Source organism: Bos grunniens, chromosome 23, assembly GCF_055505025.1.
Source record: "Bos grunniens cultivar Pamir isolate PY7600 chromosome 23, Bosgru_T2T1.0, whole genome shotgun sequence".
Taxonomy (NCBI): Eukaryota; Metazoa; Chordata; class Mammalia; order Artiodactyla; family Bovidae; genus Bos; species Bos grunniens.
In genome coordinates this window covers 48717294-48743602 of record NC_141187.1, presented here as the reverse complement: position 1 = coordinate 48743602, position 26309 = coordinate 48717294, and the positions used below count along the sequence as shown (strand labels likewise).

At 38.3% G+C, this 26309-nt stretch overlaps 1 long non-coding RNA gene across 1 annotated transcript; it reads left to right on the top strand.

Moving 5' to 3' along the window:
- The first annotated feature begins 623 nt into the window (after positions 1 to 623).
- Positions 624 to 9930, top strand: LOC147347776 (uncharacterized). Its single transcript, XR_015152798.1, has 2 exons — positions 624 to 1330; positions 8820 to 9930. It is a non-coding gene; the product is annotated as an uncharacterized LOC147347776 (long non-coding RNA).
- The last annotated feature ends 16379 nt before the right edge of the window (positions 9931 to 26309 follow it).

Sequence of the window (26309 nt, the reverse complement as noted above, 5' to 3'; positions counted from 1 at the left end):
ATGCATATCTCTTAAATGCCACCTTGCAAAATTACCAATAATGTATTTTCTCTTCATTCATTTACTTGTTGAAATTTTTGTTTCTCTTGAATTGTGTCTATTTGTGAAATTTAATGAATGTTTTCCAGTTCATGGTCAATCTCTGCATTAAGTCCAAATTTTACCAGTGGATTTCATTATTGCAGATCAATAATGAAACAGTTGGAAGATCCACCTTATAGTTTAGGGTGTAAACTTTTGCCTCTGATATAAGAATATAATTTCTTAATTGCTTTGCACAATTAAATGCAAGCCCATGGCAACATAAGATATTTTTTTTTAACCTCAAATATTGTTTCTATTACTATAAGTTTAAAGAATCTTTTTCATATTAGGAAGGAATCACTCCCTTAAATTGATCTCTTTTACTGTTCTGTTTTTGCTCTATATCTGGTATATTTGGTAATACTTGAAGTTCATCTAATGTGTTTTCCTGAATTAGTTTGTATTCCAATGGTTAGGTGGAGTAGAGAATTGAGGGAAAAATTTCTGGATAATTCAATTAAAAAATAAATTAATAAGCACCTGTTATTGAGTAAACATAGAAATTTACATATTTCTATATTGATGATTGCACATATTTCTTTTTTTTTTTTTGAAGTTGATATTAGTTGTGTTTGTACATCCCACATTTTCACTGTGACAATAAAATGCCAAGAATTTTATCTACTTGCCTCATGATACATGGTATTCAGTTAGGCCTTGCAAAAATAGGTTTATCGACTGACTCATCCTGAATATCTTCTTCACTCTTTGTTCAGTTACAGACCGGGTTTTAGGAGGCTATTAAGTTTCTTTACTGTATTTTTTATTCTTGACTGTATTCGATTTTTCTTTTTTCTTCTTTTTACTCTGGTCTAACTTCCTAATTAGGAATGCTTTTGTAAAGAGCCTAAAAGAAAAATATGTACCTGAAGAAGCCTCAAAATATCACTAGCTCAAAATCTATACTCATTTTAAGTGAATAAACAATTTGAAGAACATTAAAGATGGCCCCACACTTTGATGTTCCTCTTATTGAGGCAAAGGGTCTTTGTTTCCTCCTCTTGAGGCTCCATGATTACTTTGGCCAGCAGCATAAAGTCGGGGTGAGGTGGTTTCTGACTGAGACTTTAGGAGACTAGCAGCTCCTGCTTCTTATTGCTTGGACTCTTTGCTCTTGGTCTCCAGCTGCCATGCTGTGTGGAAGCCCAAGAAGCCCCGTGGAGGTTCCCACATGGAAAGGGGTCAAGGCTGAGCCAGTTGACAGCCAACACCAGTCTGTCAGCTAAGTGAGTGAGCCACCTTGGAGGTAAGTATTCTCCAACCTCAGTCCAGCTGCCCCAGCTCTCACTGGATAGATATAAGCTGTTTCTCCTGAACCCTGCTCAAACCACAACTTGTGAGCAAAAATAAATGTTTTATTTTTTTTAAGCTTTCTTCAGGCCAGAAAGTTTTAGGGTGGTTTGTTGTACAGCAATACATAATTTTTTAAAGTAAATATTATTTATTTGGCAGTTCTGCATCTTAGCTGAGGCCTACAGGATCTAGTTCCATAACCAGGGATCAAACCCAGACCCTCTGCATTGCGGGAAGGGGGTGGGGGCAGGGAGCGCTTCCCAGGTGGTTTGGTGGTAAAGAATCCACGTGCCAATGCAGGAGCTGCAAGAGCCATGGGTTTGATCCTGGGTCAGGAAGATCCCCTGGAGAGGGAAATGATAACTCACTCCAGTATTCTTGCCTGGGAAATCCCATGAACATAGGAGCCTGGCAGGCTGCAGTCCATGGGGTTGCAAATAGCCAGATGCGACTGAGTGACTGAGCACTCTTGCATGCCCCTGGGAGTGCAGAGCCTTAACCTTTGAACCACCAGGGAAGTCCAAATACATAATTCTTCACACACAATCTATTTTCAAAGAAATTCATTCATAATAAATGGTACAAAGCAGACAGTTTGGTCTTCTAAAACTTTTTAGGGGGAAAGTGAAGCAATGTAGGCTTGCAAACAGCATTAGGGAAAAGAAGAAAGTACTGTTAAACTTGAAGTCCTGTCCTTGGCAACACCACTTCAGGACTGCAGTGTCAGCTGCTTCCCTGCTCTTGGACAGTGTGGGTAAGTTTATAGTTTGTCCAATGTCCTGAGTTTGTAATTGTGTAAGGACATTGCCTTTGTACTTTGTCCACTTACAGGCAGTAGTGTCGGAATGGATTTTAGGAACACTAAAGAAAGGTCTGACTGTGTAATGATGCTCCAGGTTTGTTCACAATAACTTTAGTTAGGATACTACAACTAAAGCCAAGAGCAGCGAACATGAAATAACGCCATTTTTCTTTTTCTGTTTGAAAGGAGTCTGCAGACTAAGAAGACTTTAAGAGATCTTTTTGATTCTTTTAGAAGGCACATTCTCATTTTCACACTGATTTATTTTTATAAAACAATTCTCTTTAGGGAGCAAAATATATTTTCTCCTTAAGGCAGTATTTCCAGAAGTTTAAGAGGTATCAGAATCACTTGGAAGGCTCACTAAAACATTGACCATAGAGATTCAGCTGCAGAGTTTCTGAGTTTTCAGGTCTGGAGGAAGGTCTGAGAATTCACATTTCTTTCAAGTTTCTAGTCATTGTCAATGTTGTTTACTATATGGTGTCAAACGCCCTGACCATGTCATACATTAGAGTCTCAGACTTATCCTTCTTATAAGAGAACATTTCTACCCTTTTACTAAACTTATTCTATTTCCCTCACGACCTCCCCAACCGCTGGCAACCACCTTTCACTCTGTTTTTTGAGAGTCTTTTTACCTCAACTAGTGTTTAACTGAATATTAGCCTAAAACAGAAATGATGCTTCAAAATATAATTTTCAGTATCAAGAAAGATAAAGTCATGTTAATCAACTTGAGTATAGTAATTATCAAAGTGTTAAATGTGTTAGTCTCTCAGTCGTGTCCGACTCTTTGAGACCACATGGACTGTAGCCCGCCAGGCTCCTCTGTCCATGAGGATTCTTCAGGCAAGAATACTGGAGTGGGTTGCTGTTGGGGGCCAGAGTGAGGTACTCCGCCCATGGCAAAGGTCATGAGGAAGGAGGCTCGACATACGCAAAGGTGGGATCGAGCCTCAGGAGTCCCCCTGGAAATCCTCGAGCGTCTACCCCCATAACCAGAGCCTGCCTACTTTACTACTTTGTGCTCTTACCTACACCTCTGACTTTACGGGGGGCTGTCCCCCACCACCTCTTTCGGAGAAGGAGTTAACCTAGAGCTCCAGTTAATAATAATTCCTGGGCGTGATAAGACTGTTTTAACCTACAAACTCCTCTGAAGGTTCTCTAGCCTGCCTGACAGGCTTGTCCGGCCACATGTGATTGCTCACAGCCTCCCAACCGTGAGAGGCACAAGATGCTTTAAACCTTCTAAAAACAGGTTCCTTAGAAAAGTTAGAAAACTATTAGTATAAGTATAGTGGGCTGATTAGAAATTGTATTGGTGAAGGGTTTTTCATTTGTTGAGCCAGTGTTTGTTGCTAAGTCTCCACATCCCCTGCCCTTACACACATTAATGAATATATAGAAGAAATAAGTATTAACCTTTGATATTAATCACGTTAGACCTTAGGCTAAGTAAATTCTTTCCTTAAATAAAACCCACTACACCCTCACCCTGTAGGAATGTAACTTTATTTGGGTGGCGTCTGTTTTGAGAATAATCAGCCCTGGAGAAATAAGTGTCCTGGTTGACTGACCGCTGTCACAAGGAGAGGGTCGTAAATTGTCAGCAGGGCCCCCCGGCCAGAAGATGATGTAACACCCCTAAGACCTCTGTATACATTTGTATGAAGCACCTGACTTTAATAAAAGTCAGGACTGCTGTCCCCACGTGACTTTTGTATAACATCTCAGTGTATAAAAACAGACTCTGGAAAATAAAGAATTGGGATCAGTTTCTCGAAATACTGGTCTCCCCATGTCTCTCTCTCTCTCTCACTCTGGCTGAGTCTCCATCTGGAGCGTGGAACCCACCATACTTACTAATTATGCCTGGGCTTCTAAGATCCGACCGGGGAGGCCTCAGTGTCTTCTCTCCTTCGGGAGAACGGAAGGACGCCTGTGGCCTACGTAAGTGGTGCAAACTTCTTGTCTTGAAGTTTTATTGGTCTCCCGTGTAAACCAAGCTACTCAGCCTCTTTTCTCCACTGAATTTTCCTACTGAGCTATCCTCATTCTATCACTCTTTATATCCTTAATTAACGTTTAATTAAGCAATTGTTTCCTGATCTTCGCCGACGCCGTCTCTCCTTCGAGTACCCTGGATCAGCCGGGGCTGGTCCCCGGCAGGTTGCCATGCCCTCCTCCAGGGGATCTTCCAACCCAAGAACTGAATCCAAGTCTCCCAAATTGCAGGCAGATTCTTTACCATCTGAGTCACCGGGGAAGCCCACAGTAAATATCAAAATATCGATTAATTTTTGTCTTAATTCAAAACTACTTGGTGGGCAGTTGAGGAACAGTGATCACAGCTGCCACCCTGCCCTAAATATAACTGTTGCTTCAGGTGGACAGCTTCCTAGTTCTTTTGTGATGGAGAGAATGATGGGTAAGTTTTCAAGGACCAAAACCAGAGGCCAACTATTACATAAACAAATGTAGCTGGCCCTCTGTGTTGATAAGTCCCCTAGCCACAGAGTCGACCGATCACAGGTGGAAGATATCGGAAAAAATTTTTCAGAAATTTCCAGAAAGCAAAATATGAATTTTCTGCCCATTGGCAACTATTTACATTGTATTAGTTATTATAAGTAATCTGGAGATGATTTAAAACACCCAGAGGATGTGCATAGGTTATCCTCAAATACCACACCATTTTATATAGGGGACTTGAGCATCTGAGGATTTTGGCATTTGAAGGGGGTCCTGGGACCAATCTCCCTTGAATACATAGGGACAACTGTAATACGAAAATGACAAAACAAAAAAAAATGGGCACCTGGGGTTAACATTAAACTCTTTATTATATATTAAGCTGACATGTTAGAAAATAAAAAGATCATGTAATCATGAATATATAAATAAACTCTTAAATAATAAAAGCATCTTAATTTAGAAGTAAGCAATTTTTAAGGTAAATTCAGAAAGCTAGAAAATGGTTTAGAGATGATAAAATAGATCTGTGTTTCAAAAAGTCATATTGACATAAAAGATACATAAAGACATACTGAACAGGAAGAAATCTGAACAAAAAAGGAATTCAGTGTGATGAAAGACAGTCTGTTGCTTTAACAGCCCAACAAAGCCAAAATAATCATGAAGCATACAGTCCTCAATGTGTTACTGTGACTTCAATTGGAGCTGTTTAAATCTTTTACTAAAAATAACTAAACACAGGCACAAAGCAACGTCTTTTATAGCCTTTTTTGGATTCATGCAGTATTCACACATTCCTTGTTACCTTTTTGTGGATTGAATATGCTTAACCCTTAAAAATACAGTAACACGGTTTAACATTGCAAGAAGGACTGACAGTCATACTTCAAAATCATGACAACTATTTTTAAAAGTCATTAATTTAATTAAAGCACCAAAATAAAGAAGTCCCAGAAAAGAAGGACAGAAACATTTTACTGTAACGTCTTTCACAAATTTAGACTCTAATCCAGTGCTTAAATAATGCTTGTGTCAAAATAGTGAACTGACTTGCTGCAAAGGGCGTCTTTGAACTGGTTTTTACTTGTGGAGCTGTTTTGTGTACTGAAGATTATCCACTTGTCAAGATGCCATGCTGAAACCCAGATGAGTAGCTGAGAAGCTCATTCTACCTGCCCTCAGGGCAGCTAAGCGCTACATTTTTGATGACAATGGAATGCAGTAGTTTATGTCAGGTGTGTGTGTGTGTGCGTGTGTGCATGTGTGCGTGTGTGCATGTGTGTTTTGTTCTAAAGCTTCTGTTTGAGGTTCACCTTACTTAATTATAAAGTAAGCATGAAGCAGAGGAACACCCTTTACAACTACCCTTCACTTTTCATTTTAAGGTTGTACATCTTACAAAAATCTGATTTTCTCTGTTGTTTTTATTCTAGAAATAGTTTCTAAAAAAATACTTCTAAGAAGTATCAAAACAGAAATTTAAAATTTACACTATGTTGCTTTGGCTGCTTTAAAGATGGAAACATGGTATTTCTTATTTTCTGTTGCATTTTAGAATATAGGAAATCAAAGGAAACCCTGAAGCTCTTCTACAGTTATCCTATTACATAAGTCTGGAGAAATGGACATTCTGTATCTGTAGATTTCACTCAGAATTCCAGTGACAAAAACTTTACTTCCGTGAAAAAGATGCTCTTGCTGATTAAGCTTGGATTTTTGAGATTACTATCATCAGAGGCTCAACTGATACTGTTGAACAAAACAAAGCATGGCTTTTTATTCAACAAAGACAAAATTTCTTAAGCAACCTTATTGAGTAATATATTTATAATGCTTGAGTGATCAAGCAAAACATCTATATTACAAACACTGAGTATATATAACACTCAGATGGTTTTCTTCTGAAAGTATACCCATAACAGGGAGGAAACACTGTCATGTAACAATGAATGAGCGGTCTCAAATTTGCCATTAATTGTATGACTTTGGTGAAGCATCTCTCTCTATATATATATGGTAAAGAATTGGACTAGATGGTTAAAATTCAATTTCTTAAAATTCTGTGAGTAAAGTAGTAAACAGATCCATAGGAGAGAAAATAATCTGATACAATACAGGAGATTTGACTCTGTTCCTAACTTCTTCACTTTGCCTCTTTTCTCCTTTCTCACTCCCTTTCTTCCTTGCCTTCTTTCTTTGCATTCATTGTTTAGCTTAGGGATCCTGCCTTTAATAAGAGTGAATAAATTATATTAACACAGAGCAGGAGAAAGTTATGCTAGAAGCTTAAGAGAGGATATGGAGAATGATGAAGACATTCATCCAAAGAAGTGATAGATACCTTGACTAGGACGACATTCTTGGTAGAGCCATTTAATTGTCTGCCAACGAGAGTAAGAGAGGGAGCTTTGAGCGGAAAGAGGTGGACAGCGAGTGTCAGAGCGGCCTTGCTCAGTAATGGAGATTGAAAATTAGGTTTAGATATTTAGAATTGCCCCGGCTACAGCCTTGGGACTGTGGGACGTGAAAAGCAGAATGGTCAATATGGCGTCGATGTGATAACTCAGATGATGAGAGGGCAGTGGAGCCGGTAGAGCGGAGTTTTCTCCGCAGGGCTGGGCAGGGCACGCGGAAGTTGAGGGGGATGACAGAGCGTGGGAGATGCTGTGGAGAAGAGGAGTGAGGTCCCACCCACAGAAGCATGCCAGTTGATGTTTTTTAAAGAACACAGTTCAGGCCAACTGCCATCTAGATTCAGCCCATTGGCTTCCAGCTTGCATCCTTGTTTGATGATCATCTGACGTGCACATGGAGCTGCCTGCCTTGAGAGCTCACTAGCAGCGTAACCACGAAGGGAACAAAAATTCATCACAGCCCGTGCTACCTGCTGGGTTGGAGTGAGCCGGCGTTTCTCTACAGGCTCTTCTAACAGAGACAACCAGTCAAGGACAAGACACAGTAGGGATTCAGGAGAGCTACCGCGTGTGAGAGGAGGCGTGGGGATTCTGTGCTAGCCTGCTGAGTGTTTTCTAGTCCTAGATTCAGGCTCACCTGATTCTCGTGCCTTGCCATTTCCTTTACCCAGTTTTACAGCTGTATCTGTTAAAGACCTATTTCAAAGACTTAATTCATACTCTAAATTGAAGTTAGAAGACGATAACTCACTAGCTGACTTTTCATAATTTTCAAAATATGTTTCTTCCTGCTTTTATAGGAGCAGTGAAGTTACAAAGTGTTTAATAATTAGTTATCATCTTATAGACTTTTGTTGATTAAAATATGTATATGTAATTTTATAATTTACTCACATGTTATTAAACTATAAAAGCCCACTTTACTTTTGCAATATGCTCTCTGTAATTAATTGTCTATTTGAATTGACATATGTTTCTTTTTTTTTGCCTGAAGACTCTTGACCAATGACTTAGTTAAGGAAGGAATATTAATTCATTTGTATGGTTTTGTTAGCTTGGCTCTGATTAGAAGGGCTTGTATTTTAAAGTGATGCATAACCTCACTAAATGAAAACACTTCTGATCCATATCATTAAATTTTATAGGAAATGTTTATCTTTTACAAAAAATTCATAAACTTCACATTATTATTATCATTATCTTTATGGTCATTATTCCAGTTGGTTTAATTACTAAAATTTTTTGATTGTCTTAGAAAAATACAGAAATAGAAAATATATGTTACAATTTTTCCAGGATCATAAGAGTCTCAAGTTTCTATTTTATCTTATTAGAGAAAGTGTTTCATGAAATTGTCTTTAAGTAACGACACCATTAACCAAAATCTTGTCTCGATTATTTGTCTTTAAAGTACATAAATTGTGGTACAATTAAATCTAAGGGTTTAAATTTTATGTTAGGATTCACCTTCCACCAAAAATTATTCTTCCTAAATATTACTATAATTATCTCTCAGTATGTATTTTATCATAATTCTTCTGGAGTTAAATTTCATAACCATGACAAATTTCCAGAGAGTGAGACTATCTGAGAATTTGAAATACCTGAGAAATTTAAGAGGGTTTGACCAAAGTTTTAGAAAAGTTTCTCACAAAAGGAAGCCCTGAAAAAGAGCCCTGTGCTGTTGAATTTAACAGAAATGTATAAACCGTTATTTTAACAAAACACTAAATGTTTCAACACAGAGAAGAAGAGGACGTCATCGTCAACCATCATGACCATGCAGCAGCTCCACACGGTTGCCACTCTAAGAACTCGGAACATGAACTCTCCCGCTGGCTGATGTGTTGAGGTTTCATATCCAAATCTTCATTACATACTAGGACACAAAGGTACTCCAGCAATAATGATCAGTATTCTTTGCTGTTGACATCTTCATGGCATTTTTTTCCCATAAAGAAACTTTCTTTCAGGATACGTTCAGGTTCTAAATCAGCTGTTAGCTGTCAGTGGCCCAGCTGTTTCCTCCTTTTCCTCTGATTATTCCCCAAGTCAAAAAAAAATCTTAATCACAAAGGACTTGGCATATTTTAGAATGTAACAAGCCAGCAGAAGAATTAATTTTTAAAAGATACAACAAATATTCTGCCAAGTCACTCTGAATAAATGAAAACCTCAAAGATAGTAAAATTTATTGCTTTTGAAACTACTAAATATAAATTCCCAACATTTTCCATGTGCTGTAACTATTTGTCAGAATTTGATAAAGTGAACTCTGCCCCCAAGAAGTTGGTAGCTAGAGCAGAAACAAAAAATCTGCTGCCACAGTTGATGGGAATTTTAATTAGGATGGAGAATAGATGTCTAGGGTTGGGAATAGGTTTTCCCTTCATATAGAACATTCTAGGGAAATAATGCTGGGTCTTTAGGATACTAATGTGATTACCATTTTCAAGGGGAGAAAGGGAGAAACGAAAAACAGCCAGTACGAAAATGTCAGTCTTCTCCTCAGCTGATGAAATCCTACAAGTTCTGGACCAAGTACAGTGCAAAATAGTAAGTTATTCTTTCCAAAATGCAAAGAGATTTTAGGTTACAACAAGGAATAAGAGATAAATCTATAAAACATGCACCGAAAATAGCAGGAATGTGTTCATAAACATCCTTAATGATTTTTGTCAATTTATTATTTCATATCAAACTTTTGTTTCTGATGCCTTGAATGAGCCCTCCAGGTTTGGAAATAGTTTCTAGCATTCACTATTTTGAGCTGTGATAAGTACTTTATACATATACCTTGTTTAATTCTTATATACTCTTTTTGGAGACAAAGAAATAAAATGAGATTAAATAACAGCTAGTAAGTAGTAGAAATCATATTCAACTCTATGTTCTCTTTACATGAAAGATATTAAAATCAGAGATTGACTTCTGGCCGAGAAGAAGAAGTTTCTTCTTCAACTGAAGAAACTTTCTAATTCACTTGGGGAACAACCCAGAAAAAATATATGAGGGAACAATCTCAGACATTGGACATAAAGCAGAGCAGAACAGTGATTCCTGAAAGAAGGGGGAAAAAAAGTCTTACAATTACCTCTGGATTGGGCTGGATAACTCACAAGCTGGAATCAAGATTTCAGGGAGAAATATCAACAACCTCAGATATGCAGGTGATGTCACTCTAATGCCACAACAACAAAGGTCCATGTGGTCAAAGCTGTGGTTTTTCCAGCAGTCATGTACGAATGTGAGTTGGACCATAAAGAAGGCTGAGTGCTGAAGAATTTATGTTTTTGAACTATGGTGCTGGACAAGACTCTTGAGTCCCTTGGACTGCAAGGAGATCAAACCAGTCAATCCTAAAGGAATTCAGTCCTGAATATTCTTTGGAAGGACTGATGCTGAAGCTGAAGCTTCAATACTTTGGCCACCTGATGGGAAGAGCTGACTCATTGGAAAAGACCCTGATGCTGGGAAAGATTGAAGGCAGGAGGAGAAGGGGACAACAGAAGATGAGATGGTTGGATGGATGGCATCACCAACTCAATGGACATGAGTCTGAGCAAACTCCAGGAGATAGTGAAGGACAGGGAAGCCTGGTGTGCTGTGGTCCCCTGGGGTCACAAAGAGTTGGACATGACTTAGTGACTGAACAACAATAATTAATATAGTTTACTCTTTGAATTTTTGGATCACGACACAGGGAGGAAGAACCCAGGCGGAGCCACCTCAACTTGGAGCTCTCTGAATTGAAGGGCCAAAGTTGGGAAAATGAGGAAACAATAGCAGCTAGAATTAGCAGAGATTACCAGGGTGGAGAGAGAGCTGCAGAGAGAAAGATGTAGAGTTTTGCACAGGTTTTCTCTCCAGTCTGCAACTGCCTGCATCCATGTGAAGAAATTGCCTGCAGTCAGAGAAAGAGCCACTGAAATAACTAGAGGCAACCATCTCCAGCAGATACACAGGATCAATGATAATACAGGGCTTTCCTGGCCTGGAGAATCCCAGGAATGGGGGAGCCTGGTGGGCTGCCGTCTATGGAGTCGCACAGAGTCGGACACGACTGAAGTGACTTAGCAGCAGCAGCAGCAGACAGTCAAGAATCTGCCTGCAATACAAGAGACTCAGGTAGAAGGGAATGACTACCCACTCCAGTATTCTTGTCTGAAGGATTCCATGGGCAGGAGGGAGCCTGGTGGGCCATAGTCCATGGAACTGCAGAGTCGGACACGACTGAAGCGACTTAGCACGCACACAATAATACTATCAGTTCCCACCATCTGGAGTCAGGGAAAAAAGGTCTGTGGTCAATGGGACATCACATAGAGTGCTCAGAAGTGTATTGCCTCTGTAGTAGGAAGTGTTAGTCCTAAAATACATGCTGCTCAAACCTTGTCTTACAGGGCTTAGAGGCATGTGTCTACAGCGTCAGACTGATTCCAGGTAGCCTAATTGTACTCCAAAATAAAGCTCAGGATTATTTATAAGAATATAAAGTATCCAATACTCAGCAAAGCAAAATTTATAATATTTGGTATCCATTAAGAATATCAAACATTCAAACAAGCAGTAAAGTATGACCCATGAGGAGAAAACTCAGTGTAAACGGAACAAGTGAAGTCAAGTGAAGCCGCTCAGTCGTGTCCGGCTCCTTGTGGCCCCATGGACTGTAGCCCACCAGGCTTCTCCTTCCATGGGATTCTCTAGGCAAGAGTACTGGAGTGGGTTGCCATTTCCTTCTTCAGGGGATCTTCCCGACCCAGGGATCAACCCCGGGTCTCTGGCATTGCAGGCAGATGCTTTACCCTCTGAGCCACCAGGGAAGCAGGGAAACAGAACAAGAAATTACATAAATGGTAGATTGACATTAAACATTATTTTAACGATACCTCGTATGGTCGAGAAGACACAGCATGTTAAGTGGAGCCATAAATATACGAAAAAGACGAAAATCAAACTTCTAGAGATGAAAACTGCAATGTCTGATGTTAAAATACACAAGATGGAATGAACAGTAGAGTGGACACTGCAGAAGAAATGATGAGGGAACTTGAAGACAAAGCAATAGAAGTTATCCAGAGTCAAATATAGAGAGACCAAAGATTGAAAAAAGCCTTTCTTTTTAAACAGAGAAACAGTGCACTGTAGGGCAACTTCAAACATCCTAATACACGTGTAATTGAAATTTCAAAAGAAAAATTTGAAAAAATTGTATCTGATAAAATGTCCAGGTACGATGAAAACCATAAGTGTAGATGCCCAAGAAGATCACCACATTCAAAGCAAGAGCCATAAATATAAGGGCTGAAGCAAACTGCTTAAAACCAGAGGTAAAAGAAAAAAATCTTAAAAACAGGCAGAGGTAAAAAAAGAAGCTTATTTGTGCAGAAGGAAAGAGGTAAGAAGGGCTGTGTCTTTCTTACAAGAAACAAATGCAAGCCAGAAGGCAATACAGCAACACATTTAAACTATTGAAAGAAAGAAATTATTATATTAGAACTCTCTATCCAATAGTGGAAATATTATTCCAAAAAGGAAGATGAAATATTTTGTTTTTCAGACTTAAAAAAGGCAAAATAATTCATCACCGCTGACCCACACTCTAAGAAACGTTAAAGAAAGTCCTTCAGGGGAAGGACAATGAAATGATCTTGATAAAAGTCTTGATCTACATTGAAGAATGAAGATCACTGGCAGTAGTATATATATATATTTCAATACAGAATACTTTTTCTTATTTTTGTTCATTATAAAGACAGTTAACTGTGTCAAACAAAAATAATAAGGTATCATAGGGTTTACAGCATGTTGAAGTAGACGATTTGATGAAATTAGTACGGGATTTGAAGGGGAGAAATGGAAACAAATTGCTGTAAGAGTCTCACATGGTACCTTAACTGATACATGTGAGAAGGATATGTATCTACTGTTGGTGGGTATGAAAAGTGAAAGTGTTAGCCGCTCAGTCTTGTCCAATTCTTTGCGACTCTATGGACTGTAGCCCGCCAGGCTCCTCTGTCCATGGAACTCTCCAAGCAAGAGAAGGGGTGTTGGAATTTCTGAATCTTATAACACCCCTTCTCAATAATTATAGAACAATTAGATGAAAAATTAGCAGGACAAAGGATATTTGAACAACACTATCAACCAATTTGATCTTACAGTTGCACAACACTATAGCCAACAAGAGACTTCCCCAGTGGCTCAGACGATAAAATCTGCCTGCAATGCGGAAAACCCAGGTTTGATCCCCGGGTCAGGAATATCCCCTGGGGAAAGGAATGGCAACCCACTCCAGTATTCTTGCCTGGAGAATTACTGGGACAGAGGAGCCTAGTGGGCGATAGTCCATTGGATCGCAAAGAACTGGACATGACTGACTGACACTTTCACTTTTCATATTCAACAAGAGCAGGATACATATCCATCCCACATGCACCTGTGTTGATCAAAACACACCATATTTTGGACTACAAAACAAATTTCTTTAAATATAAAAGAATTCAACCCTTACAAAGTTATGTTGTCTGAAGATAGAATTAAATTGGAAATCAATAAACAATAATCTTAGAAAATGGCCAAATATTTGGTTACTAAATAATATAATTTTATATATTCCATGAATTAAAGAAGAAATCAAAGTGAAATTAGGAAGAAAGTGAAAACAAACTGTATCAGAATTTGTGAGATATGACTAAAGCAGTGTTTAGAGAAAAATTTATAGCCATAAGTTCCTCTTAAAAAAGAAGAAAAGTCTAAATGATTGATCTCGGCTTCTATCCTAAGAGACTATAAAAAATGCAAACTAAAATCAGAGTATGCAGATATAAGGAAATAGTAAGTATGTGGGCAGAAATGTAAAATAAAGTTTAAAAAGTGTAAATAAGTGAGACCTACTGCTGGGGTATGAGAATTAGTTACTCTATTTCAGAAGAGCTGTTACTCTTATCTTAGAAGAGTTGTTAAGACATTTATGGACCTGAAGATATCTGAACAAGTTAGAACTGGCTGCATGTGCTTTTAATAAGATCGCTTCTTTCTCGTGCAAATGCATCCTGAGGTAGGCTTTCCAAGGCTGGCACAGTGGCTCCATCGTGTCCAAGACCCTTGTTCCTTCCATCTGGTTGCTCAGCCTTAGTTAGTACATCACTTAAGGGTCAACAATGACTATATGGGTGGTAGTTATTTAGTTTTGGTTGAGCTAACAGGGAACAGCAAAGACCAAGTCCCAGGGAAGACCATGTAACACTATTTTTTGGAAGTCAAATGCTAAACTTCTATTTCCATGTCATAGGTCAAGTGATCTCATGCACACATCTAGGTGCAAGGTGGGGTGGGCAGAAATGTGCCCAGGTACGAAATGGGATTCTGTTTTAAGTCAAAGGAGGCTGGGCTTTGGGAAGCAGGTAGCAGTCCCTTCCAGGGTATGTCTGTACTGATTTTAACTAAAGGGGGCACATTTCTCAGTGTAGTAAAGCTCAGACCAGCAAATAACCGTGTAAGCTTGGACTTAAGCTATACAGATTTAGTTCTTTTGCTTGTAAAATGAGACTTGGACCTGATGTCTGAAACAGGAAGGCCTTAGAGGGAAAGGGTCAGTGGAACTGCCACCTAATGGTTCCACGTTATTCAAAGTTATTCTTGCCTCTTGGCCAGGCAAGAATAACTTCTTCATACACTCAGGTAGAGGTTTGCTCTTTTGTAACATTTCCCTCTCTTATTCTCCCACCCAGCCTGTCCTCTGGGTATGATATAGTTTCATGAATTATGCCCTATTACTGGCCCGATTTTCTTCCTTTGTAGGGAAAGCACTTTCACAATGTTTAATAAATAGCCATAAAAGAATAGCATTACGTAATAGCTTAATAGCTTTAAGTAAGAATTGTTCAAAGCTGTTTGTTTCACAAGTTACTGCTGATGTTTACAGCGTTGACTTTAATTGTCGCTCAGAAAGAATGAAGGTCATATGTGTCCCGCTTCTGAGGAGTGTGGGCTTCCCTGATAGCTCAGTTGGTGAAGAATCAGCCTGCAATGCAGGAGACCCCGGTTCAATTCCTGGTTCAGGAAGATCCGCTGAAGAAGGGATAAGCTACCCACTCCAGTACTCTTGGGCTTCCCTGGTGGCTCAGCTAGTAAAGATGTAAAATGTAAAGCCTGCATTGCGGGAGACCTGGGTTCGATCCCTGGTTGGGAAGATCCCCAGGAGAAGGGAACAGCTACCCACTCCAGTATTCTGGCCTGGAGAATTCCATGGACAGTAGTTGGGCACAACTGAGTGTAAATGCTGTGCATATCTTTTTTTTCAGATGACATTATCTGTTTCAGCTCAGTGAAAAGACAGTGTTGACAAGTATTGAGTATTATATTTAGCTTTTGAAAGTTAAGGGAGAGGATTCATAAGGATATATGTTTGCAATTTAATTCTTTTAATTTGAGGACAAAAATCATAATTCTGTGAAGAGTTAGTGCATGTTTTACATTAAGCCATATAGTATTCCATAAGATTCAAGTGGTCTGTGAAATGCTATATTCTAACTAGAAAGCACCCATGCCTAGTCCTGCTTAAGCTGCTATCACTGTGTGTATGTGGCTCTGATGACTTATACATGTGTCCAACCTGTGTAAGGAGCGTGTAGTAATCTACATGAAGGCATTTTTATAAATCAATTTTTATCCTCTGTTATTAAGTAAATTGGACTCCAGAGACTTGGGTATTTATTAAATTCAGTTTCTCTACTTGCTCATAAAATAAATCTACCCATTTTTTTTAAACAATCCTATTTTTTTAAAAAAAAATCCCCATGTATAAAACTAGAAACCGAAGAAACATACTTTTACTTTTTAGACTTCTCTATATATACATACATATATATATATTGGCGTTTTAAAAAAGAAAAAAGTCTCAAGATGATAAGACCTTTTAAGACTTTACAAAATTCAAAGATTGATGTTGGCATAATTTGAGGTAATAGCATATACTTTATTTTTTATTAAATAAATCTCTAAAAAAATTACTATATCATTCAGGGTCCAGCTTGGAGACAAAAACAACACAGGAATTCATGCAGAGTAAATTGATTACAGGGAATTATTAGTTAGTAACTAGGGATTAATTGCTACTACGATGTAAAGAGGACTGCAAAGAACATGAGCAGATAGAGTAGCAGCTGTCACTGTGGCTAAGGCAGGGGCCCCAGGGTGGGGGTACACTTGGAAAAACTGTGCTACCTACAGGGCCGGTGATGACGCTTGCTCGGTAATTGAGCACCACCAGGACTTCCCAGTCGGTGAGGAATCCACCTGCAATACAGGAGAGCCAGGGTCATTCCCTGAGTTGGGAAGATGCCCTGGAGAAGGGAATGTCACCCCACTCCAGTATTCTTGCCTGGAAAAATCCCATGGAAGGAGAAGCCTGGTGGGCGACAGTCCATGAAGTCGCAAGAGTTGGACATGACTCCGCAAGTGTCAGCGGAAGTGGCTCCGCAAGTGTTAGCGCAAGTGGCGGACACTGCAGGGGTAAGGAAGGAGGAAGGCACACTGAATACCAAGGAAGACGTTCTTTTCATCGCCAGAGTCCCGCTATCGCCCCCTACTGACAACGTTTAGCATTGTGAAAGTCGCTCAGTCGAGTCCGACTCTGTGTGACCCCATAGACTATACAGTCCATGGAATTATGCAGGCCAGGATACTGGAGTGGGTAGCCTTTCCCTTTCCCAGGTGCTCTTCCCAATCCAGGAATTGAACCCAGGTCTCCCGCATTGCAGGCGGATTCTTTACCAGCTGAGTCACAAGGGAAGTCCCGTAGATAAATATTTAGAGGGTCCACCTTCAGCACCACAAGGCTGGGCATTGAAGGGTAGATTTGGATCTGAAAAGCAATAAATTGATAACTGGCACAATTAGTGCTTTTTCAAATTTAAGTATTGAACACAGATTTGACTTATTAAAATGGAAAAATTTGGAATGTGTTGCCACTCTAATCTGAGAAGTAACTAACATTTAGGGTTATCGTGATATGATGATGTATGATATAAAGAAGGCTGGGCACCAAAGAACTGGTTCTTTTGAACTGCAGTGCTGGAAAAGACTCTTGAGAGTTCCCTGGACTGCAAGGAGATCAAACCAGTCAATCCTAAAGGAAATCAACCCTGAATATTCATTGGAAGAACTGACGCTAAAGCTGAAGCTCCAGTACTTTGGCCACCTGATGAAAAGAGCCGACTCACTGGTAAAGACCCTGATGCTTGGAAAGATTGAGGGCAGGAGGAGACGGGGAGGACAGAGGATGAGATGGTTGGATGGCATCACTGACTCAACAGAGATGCATCTGAGCAAACCCCGGGAGATAGTGAAGGACAGGGAGGCCTGGCTTGCTGCAGTCCATGGGGTCACAGAAGTCAGACACAACTGAGCGACTGAACAACATCAACAAGAAGAATGTAGGGAAATTAATATTTGTCTAAATGAATTCTTGGACACATACTATTGTTTAGAAGGGATAGTCTACAGGGTTAAATGGAAGCATTTTAATAACGTGAAAACATTTGAATCTGGAAGATCAGAGAGATTACATAGTCCAATGCCCTACTTCTGGAAATTAGGAAGAGCCTGAAACCCAGAAGAATTCAATGATTTTTTCAAGGCTCAAGAATTAGATAGTGAAAAACATTATCCACTTGTGTCATGAATATTAATGCAATAAATGCTAAAACAGGTGTCCGACGTGGTTCCAGGTACAGGAGCCCAGCAGGGAACAAATTACATTCTGCATGCACGGAATTTACATTTAGGTTGAAGAGTCAGACAAACAGATAAAGAAATAAGTGTGTATTAATAGTAATTCAGGTATTAGAAGTGCTAAGACAAAAAATAAATCAGGGTGAGCAGACAGGAAATAGTGTAAGTGAGAGGGATGGGAGAGGCTGTGTGATGGATGCTGGTGCCGTTTGAGCAGACACCTGAGAAGGGGTTGTCCCAACTCTCAACCCCAAACATTCAAATAGATAAGAGCTCTTAGAAAATTTCACGTATCTTCCAATAATCTTACCTTTTGTACTTGTTTTCATGTTCTCACGGATTTGTATCCTGTTAGCAAGCAAGGTGGGATAGTGACACAGCCTCCTCTCTCCCATCTTATTTTTAAAAGGATTTATTTTTATAAAGGTTATCTGTCTGTACCACGTTCCCGTCAATCCACGTCGGATAAGTAGGCAGATAACAGCTTGCAGGAAACCCGGTTACGATGGACACCAGCTACGCTCCCGCAGCTCAGACTGACCACATATTTTGACAAGTTTCAACCAGTTTCTAGCTTTCTGGCTCTTTAGATATTACACATCTCCTCAGGGCAGTGCTGAGCATGCCGAAAATCATTCAACACTGAGTGCCCACATAAAATGGTATTTCAGCACTCAGATATTCCTTAATTATATGTGTTTTCACCGTATATGTAAATAGGGGATAAAAGTTGCTGAAATGCCATTAACAATGGCTGTTGAAATTTTGTGTTTAGAAACTGCATGCACAGAAAGGGAGTTGAACATTGGATGGTTAATATGCAGTTGGGCTCTTTCCTGACAAATACAGCTGATTTTAAGGTCAGAGTAAACGATATCACTGTCAAGCTTTAAAACTTGAAGCAGGCAATGTAGCCAACAGACATGCAATTGAGTATTGGAATCTGAAAGAAAAAACATTTGATTATTTTGAAAACGTCATTAGAATTTAACTTGATTTCAGCTGGCCCTTTGGCAATACAACATGAAAATTTAAAACTAATCTTTATTTCTCTGTAACTGTTGATTCTTCCTATCATAGCTTTTTTGGTTTGTAAGACTGGTAATTCAGTATAAACTAACTTACATTAACATTTTGATTTGTCAAAAATTTTCTTTTTTCAAAGGAGATTTAATTTTTATTAAAGTTTTATATTAGTTGAAACAAAATTCTTTTCTTTTGGAATAACTCATTGGTTATTAAAATCACTTCATCGAACTGCTGTTTAACAGCATGAAGATAAATGAATATATCTTGAACTTAGTTGAAATGACAATACAAATGAAGATATTTAAATGTGTTTATTACTTTGCTTATTTCTTTATTTTAAAGAGACATTTTGTCATTAATTCAGCACACTGTGTAAGAGGGTTTAACTCTGAAAACGAATCACTCAAAATTCAAAGCATCATATGATGGGAACAATCACTTTAAAAATTCTAAATTTGTCATCTCTTTTAACTCAGCATTAAAGTCGAACTAATGCGTCTCAATGTTTATCTTATAATGATCAAAAAACCAAAATCCCAGATTAAAGAATATTTCCTTCTTTGGTTTTAAAGAGAAATGATGAATAATGTAACTGAAAGAGTAAAGAGACTATAAGAAAACTGTCAATTATAATTTTCTCTTACATTTCATTCTAAGAATTTTTTTAGTTAGTTTTCTAAGCAAATCAGGTGACAATTCGCTGTGCCTGAAGGCCTCCTGGAAACAGCCAATTACTGTCCTTACAGAAACCTTTTCCCTCAGTTACTCAATGAGAGAACTGCGGGGGCATGCAGTTATGTTGGCCACATTAAAGGGAAAAAAAATAATTCATAAAGAGCAATGAATGAAAAGGGACAAAAGTTTTAAACAAGTTCCTTGTCTCTTTTTAGTCCTCAGACACCTTATGTTGAATAGCCAGATCATTTTATTATTGCAAATGCCATGGTTGTAATCTTTTATTGCTTGCAGTATAGGCCTACAGCATTAAGTTAGTATAAAATTACATATAGTTTAATATATCTGTACAACACCTTTAAACAAGCTTCTCTAGGCAAGAAGGTTATCCGTCTTATAAATCTATTATTCCATTGTACATCTTGATAGCCTAGCATAGCTCCTAGCCATGTTTAAGCATTAAATAGTGCATTATTATTTCACATAAATCAACTCAGAGATGTGTGAATTCATAAATTTTGCATTTGCACAGACAGTATTTTAAACGTTTTACTGCTTCGTGGGAACTCAGAGCATAAGCTGGTACACAAATCAGGACCTGAGAAATTTCAATAAAATTTAATGTCACAATTACATTTTCTCAAAGTCGATGCATTCATAGTTTAGAAGTATTTTAACTGAATCCAAAAATAAAAGTAGCTTTAAAGAATCAGAGTCTAGTCAGCTTTTGTTTTTTAAATTAATAAGCACTTTGGCTGATTCCTTATGACAAATGATATAAAAAGAATAAGACCTTATAGAAATTCGAAATGAAGCAAAAACATGTCAAAATCATAAATCCTGATGATTGTAATTTATTAAAGTAATGCAGGTAGAAAGTGGTATAGGGTTGATAAGCTTATATTACAATTAAAATATAGCTTTATAGTTCGAACCTGAATTAAATTTTAAAAGGTGATAATTTTGGCTATAAGTTACATGAGGGTAAGAACTGACATTTCTAAGGGTTTCTATTTCTAGGTGAGTCTCTGATGTGAAACAGAGCGATAGTCTTTTTTCTGTTTCTAGGCTTTTTGCGGAGTGATGATGTTTGCTGTTTCTTCAAAGTTTTCATTATTTTTCCCAGGAAATGTTCCATTTAAGATTTTCACTTCTATGGGAAAATGTTTATAAATTTAATGCACAGGAGTTAAAGGTTCCAGGAAGGTTTCTGCTTTAATGTGTGTGTGTGGTGAAAATTACATTCATGTTGAAATAATTCCTGATGCATATAATTAACTGAACAAAAGCCACCCTAATTTGAAAATGGTGTGGTTTTCACCAGAAACAGGTGATAGAGAAGGATAAATTGCTGTGAAAGTTAGAACTTGCTTCCAGTCTTTGTCAAATTCTGGGCAGAAAGCTGAAAGAAAGGAAGAGAAAGAGAAAAAGAAGGTATTGTCAGGAAATTTTTTGGACAGTTTTTATTGAGACTTTGTAAAGAGTTACCACTAGGTTATTCCTGGGGAAATAAGTGAGGAAAGGATAGGTAAAGATAATATCCTACTTGTTTTTTGTTTTTTTTGTAGTGAGAGATTTTGTTTTTATGATGAAGATTTATTACATTAGGGGAATGGTTTCTGCTCTGCTTTATAAACTTTAGATATTTTCTCTGCCTTTTGAATCCTGCCCTTCTTCCCCTGATGGACTAAAAAGTTCAAGCCTAAGGTTAACGGTACCAGAGATCATTGTTTAGAGATTAATCTTTTTCGAGTGATAAGCAAAAGACAGACACAGTGAGTTTTTAAGGGCCCTACAGCTACTTGAAGTAATGACAAGTATTACCATACCCAGGCAGGCTGTGGAATGTTAAAAGAAGCAGATCTAGTTACTTACCATCCATAAAAAAACTAATGGGAGCTTCTCTCTCTCTCTGATGAATGTTGAAAATGGAGTGACTTAAATAAAAAATCACTTCCCTTATTATGATGTTTGACTATTTAGCATTCATTGGTTCGGGGTCCATTGAGTTTCTGATGTTATTGCTACTTTTTTCGTGTGAAAGTTTCATCTTATTATCTGGGTCTACACTATCAAAGATATAAGGGAAAACATGATTCATTATAGAAATTACATTTTTTGAGCTAAGCCAGAAGGCACTGCCCTTACTCCAGCTCTTGTATAAGTAAGACTTAGTGTTATGTATATATTTTATGTGTATAGAATGTTTACTTAGCAATATATATATTTATATCACACAAGTGGCCCATACTACCATTACATAAATCCCTCTATTTTTCAAAGGCTATGTGGAAACAATTGATGACTGAAGAAGAGTCATGAATAAATAAACATGTTTAAAAAATTTCCAGTGTGTGTCACCACCATTTAAATAAATATATGTCCTTTTCTCATAGCACTAACTTGCTGGTTAGAGGAGAAATTAGAAGAAAAAGATGGACAATGAATATCTTGAACTCTGAAGCAATGAATTTGCTTCATCTTTTTTTAAAACATGGTTGCAAATAAGTATATTTCTATTTGAAATTAAATGGATCCTTTGTTTCTAAAACTCATAGGTTCACTCTCTATTGGATAAACCGCAATGAAATTTTTAAAAATAAACTTTAGCACACCATAGAAAGCACTCTTTCGTGTTTTGTTGCTCTGTTTTCTATTTACGTTTTCATTAATTCATCTCAAATAAAATGCCTAGATTTAAGTAGAAATCAGGATGGTGGGACAAAAACAAATCACAAATTGATTGGTCTTAATTTTCATAAGTTTGGCCTTTATCTGTTTTGATAGATATGTTCATTAAAGATGTATTTGTAAGCTGTTATGCTTAAAAGTGCCATATCTTTTGTACAATTCATCTCCTCAGATGAGCTATATGTTTAATATACCTTAGGTTTTTATTAGAATTTATAGAGCTAGATAATAGTAATGTAATATTATTGCCTTTTGTTGGAAAAAAAACCATATTTTATTATCATTTTTGCACCAACTAGCATGGTTATCACTGCAGATGGTGACTGCAGCCATGAAATTAAAAGACACTTACTTCTTGAAAGGAAAGTTATGACCAACCTAGATAGCATATTAAAAAGCAGAGACATTACTTTGCCAACAAAGGTTCGTCTAGTCAAGGCTATGGTTTTTCCAGTGGTCATGTATGGATGTGAGAGTTGGACTGTGAAGAAAGCTGAGCGCCGAAGAATTGATGATTTTGAACTGTGGTGTTGGAGAAGACTCTTGAGAGTCCCTTGGACTGCAAGGAGATCCAACTAGTCCATCCTAAAGGAGATCAGTCCTGGGTGTTCTTTGGAAGGAATGATGCTAAAGCTGAAACTCCCATACTTTGGCCACCTCATGCGAAGAGTTGACTCATTGGAAAAGACTCTGATGCTGGGAGGGATTGGGGGCAGGAGGAGAAGGGGATGACAGAGGATGAGATGGCTGGATGGCATCACTGACTCGATGGACGTGAGTCTGAGTGAACTCCGGGAGTTGGTGATGGACAGGGAGGCCTGGCGTGCTGCGATTCATGGGGTCGCAAAGAGTCGGACATGACTGAGTGACTGAACTGAACTGAACTGAACTGAGGATGGTCATAAGTTTTTAACTGAAGTATAGCTGACTTACAATATTGTATTCATTTTGGGAGTAAGGCAAGTTAACATATATGTACAGAGATTTCATTAAATATGTAGATTGCTTTGGGTAATATGTCCATTTTAGCAATATTGATTTTTCAATCAGAATGCAAAGAACCATATTTTATAAATAAAGCTGACCACTATAGGAAAGTACACAATAGGGTTTTTTTGCTTTCTGTTTGTGATGAGCTATTTAAAAGGCTGAGAGGCAACATGGTATAGGAGAAAGATACTTCAGTGTCATAGCACTTGGGTTAGGTAACAGACTATCATTTTACACTTTCAGGCGGACAAGGCTAACTGTCCACCAAGTTTCCATACCATAGAGAGATGGCTGCTAAGCATGTGCTCTGCTGGAATACAAGTCCCAGTGTTACTCTATCCTTTGCATATATAGGAGGTTTTGGGGTGTGGGAACTAATGTATGTCACTTCTGGGCCAAACCTTGAGAAGTGGGTGCGTTGTTACCCTTTTCTTCTGCCTCTTCCTGAAGCAAAAGGCTCTGAGACCTTAGAAAAGGGTGGAACCACAAGAGAGGAGAACTCATGAATGACTTTGTCAATTGACTCAAATACTGACAAATTCTGAAATATTAGAGTTTGGTGTAGCAGATAACATTATTGTGCAAACTAATACATGCAATGTAAAATCTTGGGGAATCCACTTAATTTCAGATGGCTTTGTTTTTTCCATATCATAAATGCAATAATTTATTATATGAATAGATACGTTAGGAGGAACCCTCCCTAAAGAGCTGCTGTGAACATTAAATGAGATAACAAGGTGCTTTATAGGCACTAAGCAATTACTCAAAATTAGCCATTCTTTTTTCTTCTTTTGCTTGCCTTCACTGGTACAAATCACTCACAGGAATTGGTGTGGAAGTGTTTTAGCCCTATATTCTGGAACATCATAGAAGTTGCTTATAGCTCTTCTCTGCCCAAGGCTAAATTCACTAATATAAAAGACATCTCATTAATACCATACTTTGAGACTCTCTCTTTCTTAAATCATTAACCCTATACTTTGAGCTTCTCTTTTCTATTAAGAAATAATTGAGGGCATTATCTTACTCTGTTGTGAAGAGTAATCAATGCACTATGGCGTTTTCTATAAGATTTCATTATTTTTACAGGAAACTGCTTGCTGTCAGGCATTGTCCTGTGTTGTGTCATTTTACTGTAACCGCAACGTTAGGAAGTAGGTGCATTCTCTCCTTTTGTCCACAGTCATGTAGCCAGTAAATACGACTGTTGGCATTCAAACTTCTTTCAGCTTAACTCCAATGGTATGGATTACACCACTGTGTCTTCACATATGAAGTGACTGATGTAGTTTGCTCCTTGAATCCAGAGTACACAGAGAGCTAGAATTCGGTAGTTGACCACACTGTGTACAGCAAAGGGCCTTGAATGTGACTGGAACCAGAAATAGCATCCTTGAGAAAGCATCACTTCTAGGGGAAATTGGACACGTGGATAAGAAATGGTACCCTTTGGATATGTTACAGTGAAGGCAAAGAAGTAAATAAGAGGCAAGAAATTAAGAATCTAGAGAAAAGAAAGTGAAAAAATGGTAATAGCTTCACCTACTCCCTATCATTATACGTTAAATGATCTATATTTTATTAAACAGAAGAGGGCACTCTTGAACTAGTAACCCCACTCATGAATTAAATAGGAATTAAAAAGAAAGCAGATTACACTCATACAAAGCAACTGTAAGAAGAAAACAGAAAATCTGAATCATATAATTGCAGATGTTGAATATTTTCCCCTCTCTCCCCCAAAACAACCGTAAAACAGCAAAATATAACACGTATAACAGTGTGAAAGTATAAAAGTGTGACACAGTATCTCAAAGTGGAATGAATAGTCTCTTTACATTTAGAGATAACTTCAAAAATACACCTTGAGTCTGAAGCTAAAACTCTAATAACATATGAATGGATATAAAAAAAGGGGGTTTCCCAAGCAGCTCAGAGGTAAAGAATCTGCCTGCCAATACAGGAGACACAGGAGACGTGGATTCCATCTTTGGGTCTGGAAAATCCCCTGGAGGAGGATATGGCAACCTGCTCCAGTATTCTTGCCTGGAAAATCCCATTGACAGAGGAGCCTGGTGGGCTACAGTCCATGGGATTGCAAAGAGTCAGACATGACTGAGAGACTGAGCATGCACACATATAAAAAAGATGAAACTAAATAAGAGTTGAGTGATTTCAGTAATTAGAAGAAAAAGAAAAAAAATCGGAAATGAAGACTACATTATGAGTTATGTAATTTAAAATTAAGAGTATTGCTCCCATCCTAACAGGGTTGGAAATCAGATAATCTAAACCTCCCCAGGCCTAGGGACTCTTCTATGAATATAGCTGAAACGAAAATAATGACAAGAAGAGAATGAATGTATGGATAGTAGCTGAGTTGGTTGAAAGGGGAAAGTAAAAACTACTCTACTCCATAGGTGGCTTGAGTGGGAGACTGGAACCTCTTCTTTTTCCAGGATCTTATACTATGTACATACCTATAATTATATCATTAGAGGCTTGCTACTTGCAGAGGAGAGTAAATTCCTGCCTAAGACTAACCACAGACTCAAGTCAGGGTTGTGGAACCCACCTTTGGGATCCTGGCACCCAGAGAACTCTTTCCACTTCCCTACAAGGACATGGAGCAACGAACAGCAGCAGTTTACTACTGGAAGATGTGCAAAAGCATGAAGAAAACCAGCCATATGCTGGAGGGCGTGAAGGAATGAGTGAAAGCTGTGACGGAACAAAAATTCCGAGGAAAGCATCTGGTGGCCCGCCTTAGAAGAAATGAAACATATGGCATCAGAAAGGTAACCACAGTGACATCAAAACCCCAATCTTGCTCACCTCTTGACTAGCTTGACTCAAATCCTGACACCGATGAGCTAATAGTTATTAATGACAAAAGTTGTGACAAGAGAATGAATACCGTAAGTGATATCGACCTTAGTCTGCATTGATCTACACACTGTATCTCTACTGGTTAGATAAAAAAATATACTATACACAGAAAGCAAGGGAAAGCGACCCTTTGTCAATAGACAAAGCAAGCAACAGAACCAGACTCAGAGATGATCAAGAGGTCAGACCTGACAGAGATCTAAAACTAACTCTGATGAGAT